The sequence below is a fragment of the Delphinapterus leucas genome, chromosome 16 (assembly GCF_059928025.1).
Source record: "Delphinapterus leucas isolate spDelLeu-1000000601 "Yukka" chromosome 16, BTC_Dleu_Yukka2, whole genome shotgun sequence".
NCBI lineage: Eukaryota > Metazoa > Chordata > Mammalia > Artiodactyla > Monodontidae > Delphinapterus > Delphinapterus leucas.
In genome coordinates, this window is record NC_143144.1 from 9,181,887 (window position 1) to 9,196,706 (window position 14,820).

The 14,820-nt window shown below is 40.6% G+C and overlaps 1 protein-coding gene across 1 annotated transcript in view; it reads left to right on the forward strand.

Moving 5' to 3' along the window:
• The first annotated feature begins 10,026 nt into the window (after positions 1-10,026).
• The window catches only part of TBCE (tubulin folding cofactor E), a 109,900-nt gene continuing 105,106 nt past the window's right edge, over positions 10,027-14,820 (forward strand). Inside the window, exon 1 of the mRNA XM_022553147.2 lies at positions 10,027-10,145. The gene's annotated coding sequence lies outside the window, so the exon portion shown is untranslated. The remainder of the gene's footprint in view (positions 10,146-14,820) is intronic.

Genomic DNA, 14,820 nt, shown 5'->3' on the forward strand with positions numbered 1-14,820 from the left:
ATAATAGTACGTGCAGTAAGCAAAAATCAGTAATACAAATTTCCACATTAACCCATCAGTTAAAGTTAATTGTGTAGAATGTTTAATGGGCATCTTGTCATAGAGACATCTGGGAAACATCTGCAGCACTACCTGCCTTGTCATGCACGTTGTTTATAAAGCACTCTATGCTTTAGGAGAATGACCCGTTTATTTTCTTTGAATTATATTTGTTACTGTACAGAAAGAAAAATATATCTGAAGAATTGAAAATTGGTATAGTGGATAACGGAAGCTATTTAGACCTCAATGGGCAAAGCATAATAGAAATTGCAAAATGAGAATAGTTAAATATTTGAAAAGTAAAAAATTTAAAAAGATTTAGCTTTAGTAAATTATATTCTAACAGCTGTCCATATTTTACAAGAAAGAAATGATTTATTAAAGTTGACAGATAAAGTCAAAAAGTCAATTAAACTAAAGGAAACTGAAAATGAAGCAGAAGGTTATTGAAACAAATAATGATAAGCCCTTTGAAACAAAACAAAGTAGCTATCCTAAGAGGCAAACTAATAGATTTTCTAATATGGTTTATGAAAATGCATTTGTGGTTTGATAACAGACACGAAAGCATAATTTTTTTTAAGTTCAATATATTGAATCCTGAAACCTAGCCAATTTAAGTTTGTAAAGCTCTGGATCGAAGAAGAACAAAAATAAAATGACAGCATTCACTAAATGACTTAGCAGTAAAGATATAAAATATATAATTTTAGACACTATTATAAGGCTTAGAAGAATGTTGAATATAATTCCTGGTAGTTCAGAGGAAACCAGGAGAGGGTTCAGCAAAAGAATGTCATTAATATTGGGAGAAATTTTCAATTTATTGAGACCACAAGTCACCTATGACTGTCAATTTATTCATTTTACTTTTTTTTGGCCATGCTGCGTGGCCTGTGGGATCTTAGTTCCCCAACCAGGGATCGAACCTGCGCCCCCTGCGTTGGAGGCACGGAGTCTTCACCACTGGGCCACCAGGGAAGTCCCATGACTATCGCTTTAATGAGGAAGTTGTTGGGAGAATTTATTGCAGTTTACTGTGTTACATCATGGCTCAGACAGGAGTATCATTTAGCTAGTAACTGCTGCAACAAACAAAAGATCAAACCAATCATTTCCTCCTGCCTTGGAGTACCATCATAGCATATATGGATAATTAATGTCACCTAACTTGTTTTACTGGAATCCCTTCTCTTCCTTCAGCCCATGTTGCACAGAACTGCCAAACTAATCTTAAAGAATTTGCTTTCACTTTATGCCTCTATTCATAAATCGTTTCCTTTTAGGACAAACACTTTAGCTTCACAGTCAAAGCTCCCTGTAATCTGCTTCTCATCTTATATATACACACATATATATGTATATATATTTATACTTATATATAATTTTTTAGAAACAGCTTTATTGACTCACACACCACATAATTCTTTTAAAGGATACAATTCAGTGGCTTTTAGTATATTCATGGGGTTATGCAATCATCACCACAATCTAATTTGATAACATTTTTGCTTCCCCTGAAAGAAACCACCATCACTATTAGCACTCACTCCCATTGCCCCCACTCCACCCCTAACCCCCACCCGAGGCAGTCACTAAGCTACTCTCTGTATTTATAGACTTGCCTATTCTGGTTGTTTCATATAAGTGGAATCATATACTACATGGTCTTTTGTGACTGGCTTCTTTCACTTAGCATAATGTTTTCAAGGTTCATCCATACTACTTATAACTTCAATAATTTTTAAGTCTGAATAATAGTCCAGTATATGAAAACACCACATTTTGTTTATCCATTCATTGGTTGATGGACATTTGGATTGTTCCTACTTTTTGGCTTTTATGAATAATGCTGCTATGAACATTTGTGTCCAGGTTTTTCTGTGGCTATATATTTTCATTTCTCTTGGGTAATATGGACTGAATGTTTGTGTCCCTCCAAAATTTATATGTTGAAGCTTCAGCCTCCAGTATCTCTGTATTTGGAGATGGATCTTTATGGAAGTAATTAAGGTTAAATGAGGTCATAAGGGTGGGAATCTGATCCAATAGGATTAATTTCCTTACAAGAAGAGACCCAAGGGAACTTCCCTGGAGGTCCAGTGGTTGAGACTCTGCGCTTCCAATGCAGGGGGCGCAGGTTCAATCCCTGGTTGGGGGATTAGGATCCCACGTGCCATGCGGCCAAAAAAAAAAAAAAAAAGACCCAAGAGAGCCCTTTTCTCTCTTTACACCATGTGAGGACACAGTAAGAAGGTGGCCACCTGCAAACCTGGAAGACAGCCCTCACCAGGAATCCAATCAGCTGGCACCTTAATCTTGGACTTCCAGCCTCCAGTACTGTAAGCAAATAAATTTCTGTTGTATAAACCACTTGATTTGTGGTATTTTATTACAGCAGCCCAAGCCAACTAAGAAAGTTAAATACCTAGATGAGTCATATGGTACCTTTGTTTTACATTTTGAAGAGGGGGTATATTCTTAAGATATACTCCCTTAGTTGTACAGAAATGTACATAAAAGTATATTCATTGCAGCAGTATTTGTTTTTTTCTAAGATTTTTTTTGATGTGGACCATTTTTAAAATCTTTATTGAATTTGTTACAATATTGCTTTTGTTTTATGTTTTGGTTTTTTGGCTGGGAGGCATGTGGGATCTCCACTGAACCATCAGGAAGTCCCTGCAGTATTATTTGTAATAGAAAAAAAGTAACAAATGTTCATCAATATGAATTGATTAAGTCACAGTTCAGTGACTTAATGCAGCAAAACTATCTGTATACTATACGTACAATATATAGTAGCAAGATAATTTTTAGATATTCGTGTTCTTTTCCCTCTGTTTTTTCCATCTTTAGTTACAGAAATGTACCCAGTCCATTTTGTACTTTCTTGCCTCAGGGAAGTATTATGATGATAAAGCTAAAAGAAGGCTATTGTAAAACACTTCCTTTCTGAATTAATTTTCCTACAACCTGAGCCTGTTGAAGAGATCAGGCTAGGTGTACTGGAAGGGAGACACAGAGAAAAGGAGCAGTGACTTTAAGGGCAAACAGAACAGAGGAAAGAGGAGAGATTCCTGGGAAGGGAACAAAAGCCAGAAGTTCCCATGGCTGTTGGTAGTACTGTAGGAGGTGAGCAAGACTTCATGGAGGATGGACTAGACAGTAACCTTCCCGTTCTCTTCCTGGGACAGGGAAGCAGAAAAGTGCCAGGCTTTGAGGGATCACTGTTGGCTTCAATAATAAACCTGCCAATGGAGTCTGATGCCTGCAGTTGAGAGGTAAGGAGGCCCTAACACTGACTGAGATTAAATTTTCTGCTAGCCCTGCAGGAAGGGAGTGAAAAAAGAACATTCGTCCTTTCAAGATGCTGGACTGAGTACGTGTTTATCTTTTCTCCCTCTTGAGAGAATACTAAAAGGAAAGAAAAAGAATAAAAAGGCTAAAATATCAAAATAACCTTGAGAATTGGAAGGGCTTTGTTAGTGGATGAGAAATTCCAAAAAGTGTCTGGAATACAGAAAGCAGAAAGACTACTGATTGATGTAAGCAGTGGGGATATGGCCAGAGCTAAGGCTATGTAGAGAAGGGGCTGTGGCTGAAACGGGACCCAGCAGGCTCAGGAGAACTGAAAGTACTTGGCAGAATAATGGAGCCCCAGCGATGCCCACGTCCTCATCCTCGGAGCTGGTGAACAGATGAGATTACATGGGAAAGGGGAATTAAGGGTGAAGAGAAATTATGGTTGCTCATTGATGATCTCAGAATAGGGAGATTATCCTGCATTATCCAGGTGGACCCACCTGTAACTACAAGCTTCCTCAAAGGAGAAGAAGGAGGCAGAAGGGGAGAGTCAGAATGAGATGTGACATTGGAACCAAAGTCAGAGTGGTGTGATGAGAAGGACTCAACCCACCGTTTCTGCCTTTAAACATGGAGGAAGGGGACCACAAGCCACAGAATGCAGGTGGCTTCTAGAAACTACAAAGACAAGGAAACGGATTCTGCCCTGGAGTCTCCAGAAGGGAACACAGCCCTGCTGATACCTTGAGAAGTGTTGGACTTCTATAGAACTCTATATAATAAATATATGTTGTTTAAGCCACTAAGTTTGTGGTAATAGGAAACTAACTGGAACAGCTCTCTACTTGTCAACAAAGAGGACTGGAGAGATAAATGTGGATGAAAACAAATTAATTGATAGTCTGTAAATGGAAGGGTACATCTCCCTACGCTACCTCTTTCTTACACCCCAATGGGCAAACTAAATCATCACTGCCAGATATTTTATCCTCAAGCAGAAGAGTAAGACATCTTTTTAGAGAAGTAGAAGTGAGTTTCTGGGAAGAATTTGAGCAAATAGGAAAGGTATTGGTGTCAAAGAGCTACATTCTTCTGTTCTGGCATCAGGGAGCCTTCCTGGAGCATCATGGCTGCTCCCTTCCCAATCACATGACACTGAAACTTACCAGTCAGCCAGCCAGCCCTGCTTGCATAAGCTGAGCTCCCATTAGCTCCCATTTAGCATTTCTCATGCTTCATTCTGTCTGAAACACAAATGGACAACCAGAAACTCCCACACATTTATAGAATACCTGCAGTATGACAGAGAAAGACCAAGGTAAAAAAAAAAGAAGCAAAACCAAAATGAAACAAGAAAAATATAGAAAAACTCAAATTAGAGGGAACAGAAAAAACAGAGAACACCTTAAAATAAGACAAACCACAATCTGTAAGTAGTGTCACTGGAGAGATCTGAGGGGATATGGAATGGAATCTATGGCCGCTGTTGTTTATCTTCCTAACAGTCATCCCGCACTTCTACTTCATGAAAAGAACATTTTTGATATTATCCCCATGTTGCATGGCCATGTGTTTCAGGAAAAAACAGAATTCTCTCCTCCTCGGGGGGTCTTAGTCTTTGTCACTTAAGGCCTTCAGCCAGTTGGGTGAGGCTCACCCACATAATGGAGGGCAATCTGCTTGACTCAAAGTCTGCTGATTTAAATGTTGATCTCATCTAAAACATACCTTCACAGCAACACTGAGACTGGTGTTGACCAAGTCTCTGGGTACAATGGCCTAGCCAAGTTGACACATAAAATTAACCTTCACAACCACATGCCAAGATGAAAAGTTGCACATCAGAAGGTACCAAAAGTTCCTTAGAAACAGGCTGGAGAGAACTTGGTATGATAAACCTCTGCCACTGTGAAGTCCCCCGTGGAAGGCTGACTCCTCCTTGGGATGGAGCTGTGAGGAGGACAGATAGGAAGAAGACTGTAAAATGTTACAATAAAAGAATTAGCTTTTGATTTTTTTTCTTATATAAATCTTTTTCAGGATGTCCTTATGAACAATTATTCATAGCCTCAACTCCTATGGTGTCCAGTAAGACACTGTGAAATCAAATAAATCTCCGGAAATTGAATGGGTTTAACTGATCTTGATTTTCTTTTACGTTACCCTACAACTCCAAAGGGCTTGTGTACTAAAGTAGGCATCATGCACAGAGATGGCCAGCAGGCACATGAAAAGATGTTCAACATCTCTAATTATTAGAGAAATGCAAATCAGAACTACAGTCAGGTACCACCTCACACCAGTCAGGATGGCCATCATTAAAGTCTACAAATAACAAATGCTGGAGAGGGTGTGGAGAAAGGGGAACCCTCCTGCACTGTTGGTGGGAATGTAAATTGTATAGTTGGGAATTCCCTGGCAAACAGTGGTTAAGACTCAGCACTTTCACTGCCTTGGCCCAGGTTCAATCCCTGGTCAGGGAACTAAGATCCCGTAAGTCACGCAGTGCTGCCAAAAAAACCGAAAACAAAAAAGATACGTGCACCCAATGCTCATAGCAGCACTATTTACAATAGCCAAGACATGGAAGCAACCTAAGTGTCAATTGACAGATGAATGAACAAAGAAGATATGGTATATATACACAATGGAATACTACTCAGCCATAAAAAGAATGAAACATGGATTTGCAGCAACATGAATGGACCTAGAGACTATCATACTAAGTGAAGTAAATCAGAAAGAGAAAGACAAATACCATATGATATCACTTATATGCGGAATATAAAATGACACAAATGAACTGTACAAAACAGATTCACAGACAGAGAGAACAGACTTGTGGTTGCCAAAGGTGGGGGATGGGGGAGGACTGGATTGGGAGTCTGGGATTAGCACATGCAAACTATTATACACAGAATGGATAAACAGGATTTCCCTGGTGGCATAGTGGTTAAGAATCCACCTGCCAATGCGGGGGACACGGGTTTGATCCCTGCTCCAGGAAGATCCCACATGCCACAGAGCAACTAAGCCTGTGCGCCACAACTACTGAGCCTGTGCTCTAGAGCCCATGAGCCACAACTACTGAGCCTGCGTGCCACAGCCCTCGTGCTCCACAGCAAGAGAAGCCACCACAGAGAGAGACCCTCGCACCGCAACGAAGAGTAGCCCCCACTTGCTGCAACTAAAGAAAACCCCACGTGCAGCAATGAAGACCCAACACAGCCAAAAATAAATAAATAAATGAATAAATTTATTTTTTAAAAAAGAGTGGATAAACAATAAGGTCCTACAGCACAGGGAACTATGTTAAATATCCTGTGATAAACCATAATGGAAAAGAATATGAAAAAGAATGTATGCATATGTATAACTGAATCACTTTGCTGTACAGCAGAAATGAACGTAACATTGTAAATCAACGTTACTTCAATAAAACAAATTTTTTTAAAAAAGTAAAATAGGTGTCATGGTCCCAGTGACAAAAATCAAGAAATTAGATGTAGTCACTGAGAGAGGATGTAGCCCAAGAAGAGCAGTAATCAAGGACAGTTATCAAGGAGGGAACAATTAAAGGAATAAGGAAACCACGAAGGAAGAGACCAGCTAATTAAAAAGACAGGAGGTTCTTAATCTGTGACCCATGGACTTCTCTGGGGCCCATTAACTGTCTTCAAAGGATTAATTAACTCCCTGAAATTATATGTGAAATTTGCATGTATGTGGATAGCTGTCATCAGATTTCCAAAGTTATTTTTTAACTCCCGGTCAATGAAAATGACCACAACAAAGAAAAGAAAAAGAAATGAAAAGAAAAACAAAACCAAAAAATAATCACTGGAAAGAAAGCATGTGGTTTCAAGGAGTGAACCATTCAAGTATAATGCAGTAGAGATACCCAATAGGATATTGACTGAAAAATGTTCAATCAGTATGGCAATTAGAAGGTCTCTTCTTTGAAGAGTCATTTAGTTGTGCTCCCTCAACCTCCTTTCCACTTCAGCTCACTGTAGCGTGGCTTCTGAGGCTGCTACTCTACCAAAACTGCTCTTGTCAGCGACACTGACATTTATTTTGTGAAATCTAGCGAATAGTTCTGTCTTCTCATCTAGCTTGACTTCTCAGCAGCGGTGACCCCACAGTCTTCCAGTTTTGCTCCAACCTCTCTGGTTTAAGCCACTATTTCCTTTTGTGCCCCAGATGAAATGACTACAAGGAGATAACATGGTTGAGGCAGCAGTACAATGTCTCGAGGAAAGGACAGAAGGCAGAGAGGGATCATTCTTTCACTAGGCAAAACCAGGCAAGTACTGTAGTTTTTTTTTTTTTTTGGCCACTCGTCTTGCTGATCTTAGCTCACCAACCAGAGATGGAACCCAGGCCCCTTGGCAGTGAAAGCGCCAAGTCCTAACCACAGACCGCCAGGGAATTCACCGTAAGTGACCCTCTTAATCCTCCCTCAGCCCTGCTTCCCACTCCTGTTTACCTATAGAACTAGAAAGATCTTCCTCCAGTTTTTTTTTCTTTTTTTTACATTGCTTGATCCTTCTTATCTTGCAGCTGTCAGTTCAAATGTCACCTTGAAAGTTATCCTCCCCTTACTTCCTACTTTCAGTTTGTAACATATTATCACAGAACCATCTGTTTCCTTTAGTGCACCTCACATAATCTGAAATTATCTTATTCATTTTATTTATATATCATCTGTCTCATACCATTAAGATATACATTTATCCAGAACTGGAACATTGCATCTCTTTTTCTCTGCTAGGTCTCCAGCGCCTAAAAATAGTGTTTGGTGCAGAGCTGGCTCTTATTTACCTGATGCATGAATGACGAGACTTAAAATGAATTGCATTACAAATACTTGATATTTTAAGTTTGCACTTTTTTGAGACAGTGCTTTAAATATGATCTTTACAACAAAGGGGGATAAGTAACCCTATCAACCTATGCTATTGAGAAATCAAGGGATATGAGGACTAAGAAACCACCTTGGTGATCTGAAGTCAGTGATGATATTTGAAAGATAATTGTGGAAGAACTGGAGGGAAGACAGAAGCCAGAAGGCCAGGCTGAAGAAGATTAAAGTGAGAGGAGGGTGAGGAATGAGAGACAGGGTGTATAGATCTCTTTTAGGGAAAAACTTTAGCAGAGAAAGCACTTCAAGGAGATAACATGGTTGAGGCAGCAGTACAATGTCTCGAGGAGAGGACAGAAGGCAGAGAGGGATCATTCTTTCACTCTAGGCAAAACCAGGCAAGTACCGTCACAACTCAGTGGAGACAGGAAAATATTTTACAAAGAAAAGGAAGGTGCATGCTTCCTATATCTGTTGTGGGGCTGGTCTGAATTTGGTGGATGCCAATAATCTTCAAGAAGTGTGGCCATTCTCTGCCGAAAGATAATTTAAAACTCTCCAGTTAGAAAGTGCACAGCTCTTCTCAGGACACAGCTGAATGTCAGTAAATAACCTACCTTTATTCTGCTTCAGTTTTTGTCTAAGTTGGGGCCAAAGTTGTCCTCCAACCTTCATGAATACAGGAGGCTTGATCAAAATAAATAGTGATAAAGCCCATCTGATAAAGCCATCTGAGTCAAACCTGTAGTCTAACAAAATTTATTAAGTTGCTGAAACAAGGAAAACCACCCACCAAAGGAACTGGAGGAGTCTAACTGGAAGAAAAAAAAACAAAATGGAAGAGGCAGACATAGCATAGGATTTGGTGGAGTGTATTAATAGATAAGAATTAAGCAGGCTCAGGCCTGAGTTGTGAAGCCGACTCCAAGGTCATGTAGCGTTGAAAACCATAAAGTTAAAATAAATGTGGAATGTTATATCTGAAAATTTCTTATTTGAAGCACTATGCCTGGGCTGGCAAAGTGTCAAAATGATCCCCAGGACTCAGCTCTGCCAGGCAGACTTGGGATATTCCATTATTACTCATATGATTTCAAACAATAAAGCTTCTGAAAGTTTGTTTTTTGGAACAAGTTTTTTTAGCCTATGCCTTTTCATTAATCAACAAAAGCAGTTTTTACAGCTTCATAATGGGTATCTCTATGTGCTGAAATTCTTAAATTTAACATTCAGCTTGAAGGCTACCTCCCTGAAGTGTTATTTAATTTCCCTTTGGTTGGGTTAAAGGCCTCTTATTTTCACCAACGATAACAATACTATGGGTATTATATGCTTTAATCGTGTACCAGGCTCCACGGCTAAACGTTTATTTATGCATCATCACATTTGATCCTCACAACTCTTGAGATACGAGAAAACTCTTAGAAATTAACATGCCTACGGAATTTGCTTTTTCTATTACTGCATTTACTTTCATCCTGCTTTGCGATTCATCGAGTTAATTTTCTTCCCCTAGTTTTTGTGGAATCAACCCTACACTCCTCTCTGTGACCACCACAGGCTTCCTCCGTGGTAGATTGTCAATGAACGTGGAACTGAATCTCATACAGGACTTGTAACTCGCTTCCGTGATAACAAGTAAACTGGAACCTGCGCGTCCCATGCGTCGTTCTGTCATCCCGGGTTCCGGGGACTCGCTGGAGCAGCACAGGAGCGGCGAGCTGCGCTGGGTTTGGGCGGTCTGACCACACCTTCGGCTCCCCAGACGCTCGCTGATAATCAACGCAGAGCTACAGCTGCCGCCGCTCCTTCCCGAGGGGGCGGGACTTCCTGTCTTCCTAAAGGAGCACTTCCGCCCACAGCCGGAAGCTGCTCTGGGGCAAGACGCGAGGTGGGGGCAGCAGCTCAGACTACCCTGGCGGACCGCGGATAGGTGAGCTTCTTTGGGGTCTGGGGAGCGGGGGGTGTCGTGCGTTCCTGGCTGGCTCGTGACCGGTGCACGCCTGCGAGGCTCTCGGTCTGTTTTTCCTTTAGAAACTTCCCAAGTGGTCGGGCGTTGCCTGCTTCCTGGGGCTTTGAGCGAACCCAGCTGCGCCGGGTGCAGAGGAGGCGTTCGTGGGGGCGAGTGGGGTCCCGGGCCGGAGCCCGTGGCGGGCGAGCGGGAGTGGTGGCCCCGCACTGAACTTCACAGAAAAGTCATACTGACTTGTCACTCTGCAAGAGGTGAAACTGGCACAGGCGACCAACGATTTGGTGTCAGGTTAGAGAAACAACGCTGACCATCCAAATCCTTTAACATTTGTGATGCAGGAGAAATAACGTTAAGTAGGTGGAGAACGTTTACAGGTTTTACATATTACTCACTACCAACCGGGGACTATTCTGGGTTGTGGGTGAAAACAGATTTCTCTTTTGTCTGAAGTTAATATATCCATGGCCACTGTCATTTGATACTTGGCTCAACTGTTTTCATCTTTTTAGGGGTTTTTTGGTAAATATGTAAATAACTTTTTTCTTTTTTTTTTGGCTGCGTTGGGTCTTTGTTGCTGCGCGCGGGCTTTCTCTAGTTGTTGCGAGCGGGGGCTACTCTTTGCGGTGCGCGGGCTTCTCATTGCGGCGGCTTCTCTTGTTGCGGAGCACGGGCTCTAGGCGCGCGGGCTCAGTAGTTGTGGCTCGCGGGCTCTAGAGCTCAGGTTCAGTAGTTGTGGCGCAAAAGTCTTAGTTGCTCCGCGGCATGTGGGATCTTCCTGCACCCGGGCTCGAACCCGTGTTCTCTGCATTGATAGGCGGATTCTTAACCACTGTGCCACCAGGGAAGTCCCTTTACGTATGTTTTTGTAACTAGCATATTGTTGGGGAATTTTTTTTTTTTTTTAAACCAAGCGGACAGTCTCTGCCTTTTGACTGGCAGGCTGATTGTACTTATATTCACTGTCATTACTGAGATATTTGTTGAGGCCTGTAAAACCTTCGGCATCATCCTTGACCCATTTCTTTCTCACCACACATGTAACCTATCAGCAGATGCAAGAACTCGGCCTTCAGAATCTATGCAGTCCCAAGCCCTTCTCAGCACCTTCCCTTATTCAAATTACAGCCATATCTCACCTGGATTTCTGCAGTAGCCACTAAAATAGTCTGCTTTTTCTTTTTTCAGTCTTTCCCTCGCATGTAGAGTGATTCTTTTTTTTCTTTTAAATCAGATTATCTCCCTCCTCTCAAAAAATCCTCCATGGACTACCCATTTCACTCAGATTAAAAGCCAGATTCTTCAGAGTGGCCGTCAAGTTTCTGTATGACCTGGCCCTTGCTTTCCCTCTGATCTCATCTCTGGCTACTCTCCCTCTTTGCTCTATGCTGTTGCCTCCGGCACATCCTAACCTCAGGATGTTTACACTTGCAGTTCCTTTGTCAAAATGTCCACATGGTTTAATCCCTTACCTCCCTCCTGTTTTTTTTTTTGAATATTACCTTCTCAGTGAGGTCTTCCCTGACATAGCCTTCCCTTATATTTCCGTTGTACTCGTTGTCCTTGTACTTATTACGATATGACGTGCCATGTGATTTATTCATTTTTCTGGTTCATTACTGTTTACCCCACTAGGATAGAAGTTTCATGAGAGCAGCTATTTTTCTGTGTTTTGTGTACAGCTGTATCCCTAGTGCCTAAAACGATATTTGGCTTTTAGTGGGCTCTCCATAATATAATTGTTGAAAAAATGGATTTGGCTTTTTTTTTTTTTTTTTTGCCATCTGGTACTTTGTACTTTCTGTGCTTTTTCTTTCTCTTTCTTGCCTTTTTTTGAATTGAGGTTTTGTCTTGTTTTCTCTCTTCACTTTTTCCCTTCTACTTATTTGGAAGATATGTTACTATATATACGTTACTTCTGTTCTTATAGTGGTTAACCTTTTAATTTATCTAATCAGAATCTTAAGCTTGCAGAACAATATTGTCTTTACCTGTGAGCTACTGATTTTAACACGCCTCCTGGATCATCTCAGTACTTATTTTCATAAGATGTAAACGTTCAACAATAAAACTAGTAGTTGTTACTATTTTCTGGTGGTTTTGATTTTTTTCCTTTTTGGTTTATTAAAGTAAATTTGTGATACAGCTTAATAGAATATTTACTGTATACTTAGCATTCCAAGTTTATTTTTTAAGAAGTATGTGATACTTTCCCTACCTTAGCATTTTGCTGGGAAATGTGCAAAAGAGTCCATTAGAAAATAATATGATAGACATTATTCAGTGTGAAATGAATATAAAATAGGTAGAGGCTACCAGAAAATAGGGAATTTAACAGTTTGCTGGTTATTAGGAGCAGCTGGAATGAATTTGTGGAGGAGTGATTTGGGAATATTTGGTGGTATTTGAAAGTGTGTAGAGAAAAGGCACTGATTGGTTCATTAATTTTATTATTTCTGTTCCATATAGTTGTATCATAAAAATTGTGCGTTTGGTGTGGATTTCAGTCATTGGTGTTCGAGACAGAAGACATGTCTACAGCCTCTTCAGAAAGCCTAAGGCTTTCTGGAGGAGCTGCTTAAAATGATGAGACAATTCAGTGTGGGAGGGCCAAGGAATTACTGTGAGGATGTAGTAGAACTTGGACACAGGCTTTGACATTAGCTATGACGTGCATGGAGGACAACAGGACATTAGGCTAAGTGAAGTAAGCCGGTCACCAAAGAGAAATACTGTGTGCTTCCACTTCTGTGAGATATTTGGAGCAGTCAGGTTAATAGAAATGGAAGGTGGGGTCTGGGAGAGGAGGCTATGGGGAGTTGTTTCATGGGTAGAGACTTTCCGTTTTGCAAGACGGAAAAGTTTTGGTGATTGATTGCACAACAGTGTGAATGTATCTAATGCCACTGAACTGTACACTTAAAAATGGTTAAGGTGGGGCTTCCCTGGTGGCGCAGTGGTTGAGAGTCCGCCTGCCGATGCAGGGGACATGGGTTCGTGCCCCGGTCCGGGAAGATCCCACATGCCGCGGAGCGGCTGGGCCCGTGAGCCATGGCCGCTGAGCCTGTGTGTCCGGAGCCTGTGCTCCGCAACGGGAGAGGCCACAACAGTGAGAGGCTTGCGTACCGCAAAAAAAAAAAAAAAAAAAAAGGTTACGGTGATAAATTTTATGGAATGTGTATTTTATGACAATTAAATTTCTTTTTAAAAAGGATGGCAGCTGGGATTCTTTAAAATTGCGCTATTAAATACTCAGAAGTTGTTACACTTTAGGTGGTCATTTAAAAGCAAATGACATGTTTTGCCCTTACATTTTCACTTTCTTTAGTCTCCCATCATGAACCTCCAAAACGTCAGTGAAACCCTCTTACATTTCCCTACCTGGAAAGCTTGTTCTCTTGATTTCTGCTGCTCATTTCTGTCAGCTTAACCAGGGAATGGTTTCCACATGGAGTCCTCCTCACTCTTAACCCACCTGTTTCTTCTTCATCACTGAATTGGATCCTTACATTACTAATTATAGGTCTTAATTGTTTGCTGGTAGTTATCTCTTCTAATTAAACTCTAATTTCCTTATAAGTGCATGTCTTCTACTTGCTTATGTTCTTCATGACAGAGAAAGGTTGATGAATGTCCAGATTCACTGCTTGTAAGTTCCTGAGCCAGGATTACTGGCTACAGTTCCTAATCTCAGTGAAGCCTGTTTCTTCTTTTTTTTTTTTTTTTGCCTGTTTCTTCTTGATGTTGACTTTTCTACTTGATAGTTGTCAGTCTGTGAATGATAATTCAGACCTCATGCCAATATTTTGGTACAATTTAGAACAAATATCAGGAAAGATTAAGCAAAATACATTTAGAAAGATAACAGAATACATATTGGAAAACTTTTTTTTAATTTTATTTTTTTTAATACAGCAGGTTCTTATTAGTTACCCATTTTATACATATTAGTGTATATATGTCAATCCCAATCTCCTAATTCAACCCAACCCCCCTTTCCCCCTGTGGTGTCCATATGTTTGTTCTCTACAACTGTGTCTCTATTTCTGCCCTGCAAACCAGTTCATCTGTACCATTTTCCAGGTTCCACATATATGCGTTAATATACGATATTTGTTTTTCTCTTTTTGACTTACTTCACTCTGTATGACAGTCTCTGTATCCATCCATGTCTCTACAAATGACCCAGTTTCATTCCTTTTTATGGCTGAGTAATATTCCATTGTATGTATGTACCACATCTTGTTTACCTGTTCGTCTGTTGATAGGCATTTAGGTTGCTTCCATGATCTGGCTATTGTAAATAGTGCTGCAATGAACATTGGGGTGCATGTGTCTTTTTGAATTATGGTTTCGTCTGGGTATATGCCCAGTAGTGGGAGTGCTGGGTCATACGGTAATTTTATTTGTAGTATTTTAAGGAACCTCCATACTGTTCTCCATAGTGGCTGTATCAGTTTACATTCACACCAACAGTGCAAGAGAGTTCCCTTTTCTCCACACCCTCTGCAACATTTGTTGTTTGTAGGTTTTCTGATGATGCCCATTCTAACTGGTGTGAGGTAATACCTCATTGTAGTTTTGATTTCCATTTCCCTAATAATTAGTGATTTTGAGCAGCTTTTCATGTACCTGTTGG